Source organism: Panthera uncia, unplaced genomic scaffold, assembly GCF_023721935.1.
Source record: "Panthera uncia isolate 11264 unplaced genomic scaffold, Puncia_PCG_1.0 HiC_scaffold_1555, whole genome shotgun sequence".
NCBI classification, from domain to species: Eukaryota; Metazoa; Chordata; class Mammalia; order Carnivora; family Felidae; genus Panthera; species Panthera uncia.
In genome coordinates this window covers 37,259-49,909 of record NW_026058201.1, presented here as the reverse complement: position 1 = coordinate 49,909, position 12,651 = coordinate 37,259, and the positions used below count along the sequence as shown (strand labels likewise).

The window sequence follows — 12,651 nt, the reverse complement described above, 5'->3', positions numbered from 1 at the left end:
CCCCCAGGTAGCCACCTCCCCAGCCTCCCATCTCTGCATGGCTAATGTCCCTGTGGTCCTCACATGACTGAGATGCCCTCTCCAGGGTTCAAAAGGAGAGGGTCAGGGATCCTTTACAGATCATGTTGCCTCCTCAGGACCAGGTACTCCCTCCCTAGGGATGTGAGCCCCAGCAACAGGACCAGCCTCAACACATGTTAGTGTCAGACTGGATTAGGCACTAGGGGAAGCCCTAGCCTGTTTTTCTTTGGGTACTCAGAGCAGAAAGGGATCATAGCAGTCCGATGGTCCAATGGCCTCAACAAATGAGCCAACTGTGGCCCAGGGAATGAGAGGGGAGGCTCTGGGTCCCGCAGTAAGACAGAAGCTGAACTGGACCATACTGGAACCCCTGATAACCCCAGGTAAGGGCTTGATCCCTGGAGGAGGGGAGTCTATTATAGGAGGAAACTTGGCTCCATATTTAATGGGAGTGTCATTGAGCTTCTAAGGTTTTGTTTTTGTTTTTGTTTGGTTTTTTTAGCATGCCTCTACTATTTTATTTATTTATTTATTTATTTATTTATTTTAATGTTTACTTATTTATTTCGAGAGAGAAAGTGTGTATGCGTGAGCTGGGGAAGGACAGAGAGAGAAGGAGAGAGAGAATCCCGAACAGGCTCCTGCTATCAGCGCAGAGCCTGACACGGGGCTCTATCTCAATAACCGCAGGATCATGACCTGAGCCGAAATCAAGAGTCAGATACTTTTTTCTCTTAATTAAAAAATTTTTTTTTCAACGTTTTTTATTTATTTTTGGGAGAGAGAGAGAGACAGAGCATGAACGGGGGAGGGGCAGAGAGAGAGAGGGAGACACAGAATCAGAAACAGGCTCCAGGCTCCGAGCCATCAGCCCAGAGCCTGACGCGGGGCTCGAACTCACGGACCGCGAGATCGTGACCTGGCTGAAGTCGGACTCTTAACCGACTGCGCCACCCAGGCGCCCCTTTTCTCTTAATTTTAAAAAAATATTTACTTATTTTTGATAGAGAAAGAGAGCATGAGCAGGGGAGGAGCAGAGAGAGAGGGAGACACAGAATCTGAAGCAGGGTCCAGGCTCCGAGCTGTCAGCACAGAGCCAAACGTGGGGCTCAAAGCCATGAACCGTGAGATCATGACCTGAACCAAAGTTGGAAGCTTAACCAACTCAGCCACCTAGGCACCCATACTTTTTTTTTCTTTTTTTTTTAAAGTAAACTCTATGCCAAACCTGGGACTGAAACTCATGGCCCCAAGATCAAGAGTCCCATGATCTACTGACTGAGCCAGCAAGGCACCCCAGTGTGACTCTATTGTTAACCTCTTGTGTGTCCTTAGGTAAGCTCCCTTACTTCCTTGGGCCTCAGTTTCCTTGTGTAAAACAGGTGGGTTGGGTGGATGATCTTTGAGATCCCTTCTGGCTCAGACCTCCTGCACCTTCCATCAGCCCCGCCCATCCCCAAAGGCCTCTATTTCTTGGCTCTTGCCCTGGCCCAGACCTCCCTTGTGGCTCACAAAGATTGCTCCAACAGTCTCTGCACTGTCTCTGGTCTCCACTCTTTTCTCCTCCACCCCACACATCACCCAGGTAAAATGGCTTTAGGAACCTCCTGTGGTCTCCCATGGCCTCCCTTAGAATGATTCACTTCATCAGCTGGCATTCAGCCCATCCTGCCTGCAGTCTTGGACCCTGGACTCAGTTTCCTCATGTGCCAAGTGGCACTAACAACCCCTGAGTTAGAGGGTTCTGTTATGGACACACTGGGGCACATGCGAAGAGCCTGGGGGAAACGCTGGATGGCCTGACCAGCACTCTTGTCTTCCCTGTGCTGGAAAGGCTGCCCATCCAACCCCCACTCTCCTTCATCCAAATTGGGAAGGTCCTCAAGGCTGGTTCCAGTACTGCCCCCTCCTAGAGAGGCCAGGCCCCCCAGCAGCCCCATCAGAGGTAACCTTGCCCATGTGGAGCTGCTACAGGGCTGGACTGCCTCCATCTACAGCTCCCACCGTCCTGTGGGGAATGCACAACTGGGAGTCCTAGACAACCAGCTGGCAGGATGCTTGCTGAGAGAATGGCTGGGTCTGTGGGCTCCTGCCCATGCCCTGTTCCTTCCTACAGGGCTGTGTTTTTGACAGGGGATTATCTTTGACCCTCAGAGACAGCCTTACTGCCAACTCCACAAAAGCTCCTAGTGGGGACTCATGGCAGGCTTTTAGCTAGAAGCTTTAGACCCTCTCTTGCCCTGTTCCAATGACTGACCCAGTGGATTCTCAGAAACCTTCCCAAAGGCCCAGGAAGGAATAGCTGGCAGGAAATACAAGTTATTAGAAGAGACATCTAAGGGAAGAGAAGCCAGAACCTAAACACTAGGAGACTTCCGAGGTCTAAACACTGTCAGCCACTTAGTAATTATAGGACCTTGAGGAGATTACCTAATGTCTCTGAGCCTCAGCTTCCTCACCAGTAAAATGGGGACAATAATACTATCTCATCCTATGACAAAATAGTTAAATGATATATGTAGAGTGCTTATTAGCTCATAGCTTGGCACCTCACAAATGCTCAGAAAATGGTAACTACGGGGGCACCTGGGTGGCTCAGTCGGTTAAGTGTCCGACTTCAGCTCAGGTCATGATCTCACAGTTCGTGAGTTCAAGCTCCACATCAGGCTCTCTGCTGTCAGTGCAGGGCCTGCTTCAGATCCTCTGTCCCCATCTCTCTCTCTGCCCCTCCCCCACTTGTGTTTTCTCTCTCTCTCAAAAAATAAACATTAGAAAAAAAGAAAATGATAACTATAATCCTTGTTGAAGAAAGATGGATCAAGGCCCCCAGCTGAGGTAGGAAGGACTTTGGGAAGGAGGGAGGCACTGAGGCACTGGTCGCTCAGCCTGGGGTAGGCAGGTGGCTAATAGCTGGCATAAAAACACAAAGTTCCAAGCCCGGTGCCAAGCAGTCTACATACATTATTTCATTTAAACCTCAGGCTCTTCCTTTGTTAAAAGTAGGGGTTTGGAACAGAAGCTTCCTAAGGCTTTGCCAGTTCAGTGAGCACTTGTTTTCAGTTCACAGAGGTTTTCCATGTAGAAAGTACTTTTGACTTTATAGAGCCAACTCTGTGAGTGTTCTGATCATTGTAGATGGTCATACAACCAGATCTGGGACTCGAACCAGGGAGGACGGCTCCATCTTTCCCCAGAATCTGGTGGCAGATAGCTCTAAGAGGGTTGGGTGAGATCTGAAGTCCCACCAAAAGCCTAGGGAGGAGCATGGCCCTTGAAGGCAACGACGTCATGGAAGCTTGGCTCTGGCTCCTGCCCAGTGTCCGGTTCTGTCGGCCTGTGCCGGGGCCCAGAGGCCTGGGTCTGGAACTCATCAGCTCCACCTGTCAAACCCTCCCTGGCCGGTACCCAGGGGCCTTCAGTTATCACTAAGGAGTGCATGGCCTCAGTCCAGGGGCCCTGTATCCCTTCCCTGGTGGGGACTTAGGGCGAGGAGCTATGCCCCCATCAGACAAGCAGCCCCAGTTTGACTGAGCTCTGTTATATGACAGGTACCATGAAATATACAAAGACCTCAGTCATTTGATAAATATTTATTGCATACCTATAGTGTGCCTGGCCCTGAGCTGGCTCCAGGGAATCTGACAGAAATTCCTGCCTACACTCTAGTAAAAGAAATTGTAAAGGAAAGCAGAAGTGTGATGGGAAATAAAAAAGAGAGCAATTCGCTTTACACAGAGTAAGTAGTCAGAAAAGGCCTCTGAGCTGAGAGAGGAAGTACAGCTAGAAAGAGCAGTCCAGACAGAGGAGAGGGCCCATGCAAAGGCCCTGAGATAGGAAAATCTGGACTGTCTGGAGAGCCACAAGACCACTGTGAGGGGGACCCAGCAAGCTCTCTCCCAATAAGTGCCCACTGGACAAATGAACAAACCATCACGAGAATTTCTGCTTCCAGCTGAGTTGGAGTAACCGGGACTGGATTTATGTCCCCACCTGAGATGACTAAAATTCCCCACAGAATATGTGAAACAACGGTTCTCAAGGCATTGGACGTCAGACTAGGAAAAGCAGTGACTCCTGAGAGTAGGAACCAAATGGGGAGAGGCTTATGAATGCCCCACCTTACTGCCTAAAGAAAGTGTCCAGACCAGAGCACAGGGAGAGAAGGGCAGGTGGAGACCAGCAGTCTCCTGCACTGACAAGATGAAGTCAGGAGCCCGGGGACACAAGACAGAGAACCAAAAAGGAGAAAGTTGCACACAGAGAGAACTGTGGAGCTCTACAGAGGTAGTACCCCTTTGGTCATTCAGCATAGTGCCTGCATTTGAAGAAACTACTCAAAAGCACGGTTAGAATCAACCAGTAGGGTTAGAGAGAATAATCCTGCGAGTTCACACGAGGCTAGGAATAGTGCTGGCTCCCAGGAACCAGAGTGGAAACCTCACAATTAATGGGGCATTGAGTAGAGCACTCACAAGACTTTTTGACTCAGAAGTGGGTGAAGACAAAACATCACTCTGGCCCCAACAAAAGCAAGATCTGAAAAAGGACCAAATTGTTTCCAAGTGCTTTTGCACCCCAGAGCAAAACTCAAGAATATTGATAAGATTACAGAAATATCCAGCACCCAACAAAATAAAATCCACAGTGTCTGCCAACCGATAAAAATTAGCACATATACAAAGAAACAGGAAAGTATGACCCATAATGAAAAGAAAAACCGATCAATTGAAACCTACCCAGAATTACCCAGATGATGGGATTAAGAGACATAGACATTAAAACAGTTATTATAACCACGTTCCACATGTGCAAGAAGATAAAACAAAGACTGACCATGTGAAGTAGAGAAATAGAAGATATTTTTAAAAGACCCAAATTAATTAAAATTCTAAGGATGAAAACTATAATGTCTGAGATAGAAAATACACTAGATGGATTAATGGAACATTAGACATGGCAAAGGACTAACGAACTTCGAATATATAGTACAGAAGCTATCCCAAGTAAAATACACAGAGAAAAAAAGCTTCAAAATAATAATAACACGGCATTGGCAGGCTGTGACATGACTTCAAGTGATCTAATGTGTGTGTGTAATTAGAGTCCCCCAAAGAGGGAAGAGGATGAGAAAAAGAAATACTTGAAGGAAAAGGAAAAAAGAACTGAAAAACTTCTAACTTTGATGAAAATCTGATAAATCATTAGATCTAAAATATTTAATGAACCCCAAGCACAATACACAGAAACTATACCAAGCTCTCTGCTCCTCCCAGCTCAACACACTGTTGCATCTCCTTGTGCACTGCCAGTTGGTTCCCTGAGACACAATGGAAAAGCTTGGAGTAAACGGATTTGGCCATATTGGATACCTGGTCATCAGGGCCACTTTTTTTTTTTAAAGATTTTATTTTTGGGGCACTTGGGTGGCTCAGTCAGTCAAGCATCCGACTCTTGGTTTTGGCTCAGGTCATGATTTCACAGTTAATGAGTTCGAGCCTTGCATCGGGCTCTGTGCTAACAGAGCCTGTGTGGGATTCTCTCTCTCCCTCTCCCACTGCCCCTCCCATCTCTCTCTCTCTCTCTCTCTCTCTCTCTCTCTCTTTCTCTCTCTCTCTCTCTATCAAAATAAATTAGAAAGCTTTTAAAAAAGTATTTGATTTTTAAGTAATCTCTACACACAATGATCAAGAGTCACATGCTCTACCAATTGAGTTACCCAGGCCAGGTACCCCAAGGGCTGTTTTTAATTCTAACAAAGTACTGTTGCCATCAGTGATCCCTTCATTGATCTCAACTACATCGTCTACATGTTCCAGAAAGATTCTACCCATGGCAAGTTCAATGGCCCAGTCAAGGCTGAGAACGGGCAGCTTGTCATCAGTGGAAAGCACATCTCCATCTTCTAAGAGTGAGATCCCACCAACCTCAAATAGTGTGATGCTGGTGCTGAGTATGTTGTAGAGTCCAATAATGTCTTTACTATCTTGGAGAAGACTGGGGCTCACATGAAGGGCAGAGCCAAAAGGGTCATCATCTCTGCCCCTTCCTTTGATGCCCCCATGTTTGTGATGGGAATGAACCATGGGAGGTATGACAATTCCCTCAAGACCATCAAATGCTTCCTGCACCACCAACTGCTTGGTGCCCCCTGTCTAAAGTCATCCATGACAACTTTAGCATCATGGTGGGACTCATGACCACAGTCCATGCCATCACTGCCACCCAGAAGACTGTAGATGGCCCCTCTGGTAAGCTGTGGCATGACAGCCATGTGCTGTGCAGAACATCACCCTTGCTCCTACTGGCAATGCCACAGCTATGGGCAAGGTAATTCCTGAGCTATATGGGGAGCTCACCAACATGGTCTGCCATGTCTCCACTCTCAATGTGTCAGCAGGATCTGACCTGCTGCCTGGAGAAAGCTGCCATATGTGATGAGATCAAGAGGGTGGTGAAGCAGGTATCAGCCCCCTCATGGGCATCCTGATTTGCACTGAGAACCTGGTTTGTCCTGCAACTTTAATAGGGATACCCACCCTTCCACCTTTGACGCTGGGGCTTGTGTTACTCTCAATGAACACTTTGTCAAGCTCATTTCCTAGTATGAAGATGAATTTGACTACAGCAAAATGGTGGTAGACCTTACAATCCACATGACCTCCAAGGAGTAAGAGTCTCCCAGACCAAGAGCCCCAGCAAGAACACAAGAGGAAGACAGAGGCCCTCAGCTGCTTGAGGGCCCCAACTCAATCTCCCAACACACTGTATTTTCCAACTCAGACCCCCTAAAGAGTGGGAGGAGCTTGGGGAGCCTTCCTGGTCATGTACCACCAATAAAGTACACTGAACCCAGCCCACTCCCCTCCAAAAAACCTATACCAAGGTATATTGTAAGTTGTTTTTAAAATGTGATAAAGAGAAAATTTAAAAGCAGTCAGAGTAGGGGCACCTGGATGGCTCAGTCGGTTAAGCATCCGATTTCAGCTCAGCTCATGATCTTTCAGTTTGTGAATTTGAGCTCCATGTCCAGCCCTGTGCTGACAGCTCAGAGCCTGGACCCTGCTTCGGATTCTGTGTCTCCCTCTCTCTCTGCCCCTCCCCTGCTCATGCTCAGTCTCTCCCTGTCTCTCAAAAAGAAATAAACATTAAAAAATTTTTTTAAAAAGCAGCCAGAGTAAAAAGACATATTACATACAAATATAAATAAGGCTAATGGATTTATTATGGTCAGAAACTGTGCAAGCAAGAAAATAGTGGAGCCACATTTTTAAAATGCAGAAAGAGGGGCACCTGGCTGGCTCAGCCAGAAGAGCATGTGACTCTTGATCTCAGGGTCGTGAGTTCAATCCCCATGTTGGGTGTAGAGGTTACTTAAATGAACAAATACAAACTTGAAAAAATAAAAATAACGGGCACCTGGGTGGCTCAGTTGGGTTAAGCGTCCGACTTCAGCTCAGGTCATGATCTCAAGGTTTGTGAGTGCAAGCCCACATCGGGTTCTCTGCTATCAGTGGAGAGCCTGTCTCTGCCCCTCCCCAGCTCACATGTGTGTGTGTGCACGCTCTCTCAAAAATAAACAAAAAATAAAAATAAAATACAGAAATAAAAAATACAACATCAACCTAAAATGTTTACCTTCCACCTTAAGACACCATAAAAAGAAGAGCAAACTAAATCTACAGCAAGCAGAGGTAAGGAAACAGTAAAAATTAGAGTGTAAATTAATGAAATAGAGAATAGGAAAATAGAGAAAAATCAATAAACCAAAAGTTGTTTTTTGAAAAGGTCAACAAAAGTGATAAACCCTTAGAATGATCAAGAAAAGAGAAAGATCACTAGAATCAGAAATGAAAGAAGGAACATTACTGCCAACTTTACAGAAATAAAAAGGATTATAAAAGCATAAGGAATACTATCAACAACCTTCTGCCAATAAATTTAATAACTTAGATGAAATGGACAAGTTCCTAGAAAGAAACAAACTACTGAAACCAATTCAAGAAGAAATAGGCAATCTGTATAGACCTATAACAAGTAAAGAGATTGAAGTATTAATTTAAGAAATCACCCACAACCTTAGATAGTTTCACTGAGGAATTCTACAAAATATTTAAAGAAGAATGAATACAATTCTCCACAAACTCTTCCAGGAAACAGAAGAGAGGGAAACAATTCTCAACTCGTTTTATTATGTCTGATACCAAAACCAAACAAAGAGATCACAAGAAAACCACAGACCAATATCTCTTAAGAATACAGAGACAAGGGGTGCCTGGGTGGCTCAGTTGGTTAAGCATCTGACTTCAGCTCAGGTCATGATCTCACAGTTCATGGGTTCAAGCCCAGCGTCAGGCTCTGTACCGACAGCTAAGAGCCTGGAGCCTGCTTTGGATTCTGTGTCTCCCTCTCTCTCTGCCCCTTCCCTGCTTGTGCTCTCTCCCTCTCAAAAATAAATAAATAAACATTAAAAATTAAAAAAAAAAATAATAAAGAGACAAAAATCAACAAAATACTAGCAAGCTGAATCCAGCAATATATAAAAAGAATTATACCACGGTGAAGTGGAATTTATTCTGGGAATGCAAGGTTAGTTTAACTTCCAAAAATCTATTAATGTAATAAACTTTATCAATAGAATAAAAACCAAAAAGCACATAATTGTCTCAAAAGGTAGAAAAAAACCAAAAAGCAGTTGACAGAATCCAATACCCATTCATTTAAAAAAAGGGGGGGGGGATAGAATGGAATTCCCTCCACATGATAAAGGGCAGCTATAAAAACTGCACAGTGGGGGAGGCTGCGTGGCTCAGTCAGTTACACATCTGACCCTTGGTTTCAACTCAGGTCATGATCTTACAGTTCATGGGTTCAGGCCCCACATCAGGCTCTGCTGCTGGCAGCACAGAGCCTGTTCAGGATTCTCGGTCTCCTCTCTCTCTGCTGCTTGCCCATTCACACTATCTCTGTCTCCCTCAACATAAATAAATAAACTTAAAAAAAAAAAAACTACACAGCTAACATCGTACTTAACAGTAAAAGATTGATGCTTTCCTCCTAAGATCAGGAACAAGACAAGGATGTCTGCTCCCACTAATTTTATTCAACACTGTATTAGAAGTTCTAGTCAGAGTAACTAGGCAATAAATAGAAATTTAAAAAATCAAGATTGGTAAGGAAGAACATACAACTATATATGTAGATGACTTGATCTTGTATATAGGAAGTCCTTAGGAAACCACACACACAAAAAAACACTATTAGAACTAATAAACAAGTTCAGCAGGTTTACATGATGAAAGATTAGTATATAAAAATTGATTGTATTTCTATATATAAATCAAGAATCTGAAAATAAAATTAAGGAAACAATTCCATTTATAATAGCATCGAAAAGAACAAAGTACTTAGGAATAGTACATATGCTGCAAAAGTGCGTACCAAAATACTTAGGAATAGATTTGATAAAAGAAATGAAAAACTTATACTCAGAAAACATTATTGAAAGAAATTAAAGATCAAAATAAATGGAAAACATCCCATGTTCATGAATCAGGAGACTGGGTATTGTTAAGATAGCAATACTCCCCATTTATTCGACCTACAGATTCAGCACAATCCCTGTCAGAATTCCAGTTGCATCTTTGTAGAAATTGACAAGCTGATGCTAAAATTCATATTCAAATTGCAAGGGGCCTAGAATAGCCAAAACAATCTTGAAAATTAAGAACAAAGTTGGGGGATCTATACTTTTTCACTTTAAAACTTACTACAGGGGCACTTGGATGGTTTAGTCGGTTAAGTGGCTGACTCTTTTTCTTTCTTTTTTTAAATTTTTTTGAGAGAGAAAGAGAGCACAATCAGGAGAGGGGAAGAGAGAGAGGGAAAGAGAGAGAATCCTAAGCTGGCTCCACACTGTCAGCATGGAGACTGATGCAGGGCTCAAACTCACGAATTATGAGATCATGACCCGAACTAAAATCAAAAGTCAGATGCTTAACTGACTGAGACACCTGGGGGCCCCAAACACCCCTGCTCTTTCTCTCTCAAAATAAATAAAATAAACTTAAAAAACATAAAATAAGACTTACTATAAAGCAGCCAACAATAATTTAAGATAGTGTGATACTAGCATAAGGATAGACATATGGGTCAGTGGAATAAAATTGAGAGTCCAGAAACAAACCCATGTGTCTATGGTCAATTGATTTTCAACAAGGGTGAAAAGACCAATTGTGAAAGAATAGTCTTTACAGCAAATAGTGCTGTGACAACTGGATAGTCAGTCATGTGCACAAAAAAAAAAAAAAAAAAAAAAAAAAAGGAAAAACTACCTTATAAAAAAAAAAAAAAAAAAAAAAAAAGCAGTTGGAAACCTTACCTCATATCATATACAAAAAGTAACTCAAAACAGATCAAATACCTAAATGTATGAGCTAAAATTATAAAACTCTTATTTAGAAAACATAGGAGTAAATCCCAAATTAGGCAAAGGATTCCTAAATATGACGTCAAAAGCACAAGCAGCAAAAGAATAATCAGATAAAATAGACTTCATCAAAATTTAAAAGTTTTGTGCTTCAAAGGGCACTCTTAAGAAAGGGAGAAAACACAGAGTGGGAGAAAATGTTTGCAAACTATATATCTGATAAGGGACTTGTATATAGTATAAAGAACTCTTACAATGAGATAGTAAAAAGGGGCACCTGGGTGGCTCAGTCAGTTAAGTATCTGACTCTTGATTTCCATTCAGGTCTTGATCTCTCAGTTCATGGGGTAAAGCACCACCTCGGGCTCCCCGCGACAGCATGGAGGCGGCTCAGGATTCTCTCCTCTCTCTTTGTTCCTCCTTGCACCTCCCCCCCGCCACTTACATGTGCACACGCTCTCTTTATCTCAAAATAAATAAACATAAAATAATAATAATAAAACAAACCAATTAAAAATTGAGCAAAAGATCTGGATAGACATTTCTCCAGAGAAGATACACAAATGGCCAATAAACACATGAAAAGGTGCTTGACATGATTCATAAAAACTCTATGACAATACATTCGATAACCTAGATGAAATGGACTAATTCTCTATGACACAAAGCGTGAAAGCTAACCCAAGAAGAGGTAAATAATCAAAATAGCCCTATATCTATTTTAAAAAGTGAAAAAGGATAATCTTTCAACAAATGACACTGGGACAATTGGATATTCATAGCTACACACAAAAAAAGAAAGTTGACTGACACCTCATATATATGCCCAAACTAACTCAAAATAGATGACAGACCTAAGAGTTAAAATTACAGGCAATAATTAGAATTTCTAAAAAAAATTTAAACCCTTCTTGGTTACCACTTTATTTTTTTATTATTATTTTTAATGTTTATTTTTGAGAGAGAGAGAGAGACAGAGCGCAAGGGGGGAGGGGCAGAGAAGGAGGGAGACACAGAATCTGAAGCAGGCTCCAGGCTCTGAGCTGTTACCACAGAGCCCCACGTGGGGCTCAAACTCATGAGCCATGAGATCATGACGCGAGCCAAAGTTGGACGCTTAACCTACTGAACCACCCAGGCACCCCAGAATTTCTAAAATTAAAATTGCTGAAACTAAAGGTTTAGTGAAGATGTGAAGCAACTAGAACTTTCATACACTGCTGGTGGGAATGTAAAATAGTAAAGCCACTTTGAACAACAGCTCAGCAAAACTTAAGCATAGTATTCACCTACCAAATGACGAAGCCATTCCACTTCTAGGTATTTATCCAAAAGAAATAAAAGCATTTATCTCTGTATAAAGACTTACACATAAATGTTTGTAGTAGCTTTATTTGCAATAGTCAAAACCTGGAAATAACCCAAATGTACATCAACGGGTAAATTAAAAAATTGTTATATATCCATGTAATTGATTACTACTCCGCAACAGAAATGGATCTATTAAGATATACAACCACATGGACGACTCTCAAAACAATTAAGCTGACTGAAAGAAGACAGACAAAAAAGAGTACATGTTGTATGGCTCCATTTATATAAAATTCTATAAATGCAAACTAGTCTATAGTAACTGAAAGCAGCTGAGTGGTTGCCTGGGGTGACAGTCAGCAGGGAGCTGGAGGGATTAAGGAGGGACAGGAGGAAACTTTTGTGGGGGATGGTTATGTTTATTATCTTGAATGTGATGATGGTTTCACAAATGTATATCTACATGAAAGCTTACAAATGGGGCACCTGGGTGGCTCAGTTGGTTAAGCATCTGACTCTTGATTTTGGCTCAGGTCATGATCTCAGGGTCATGAGATTGAGCCTTGCATTGGGTTCTGCACTGACTGTGCAGAGCCTGCATGGGATTCTCTCTCCCTCCCTCCCTCTCTCTCTGTCAGTGCCCACCTCTCACAAGTGCTCTCTCTCAAAAAAAGGGGGAAAAAGCTTCCCAAACTGTACTTTACAATGTGCAATTTATTGTATGCCAATTACACCTTGATTAATGTTTAAAACACTATTTTTTAATGTGTATTTATTTTTGAGAAAGCACATGTGCAGCTTGGGGGGGTGGGGTGGCGGTGGGTGGGGCAGGCAGGAGAGGAGCCAAGAGAAAAGGAGATAGAAAATCCCAAGCAGGCTCCCTGCTGTTCCTG

At 43.0% G+C, this 12,651-nt stretch overlaps 1 pseudogene; it reads left to right on the top strand.

The window, feature by feature from the left end:
- The first annotated feature begins 3,285 nt into the window (after positions 1–3,285).
- LOC125917172 (glyceraldehyde-3-phosphate dehydrogenase-like) lies at positions 3,286–7,886 on the top strand (annotated as a pseudogene).
- Positions 7,887–12,651: the final 4,765 nt, after the last annotated feature.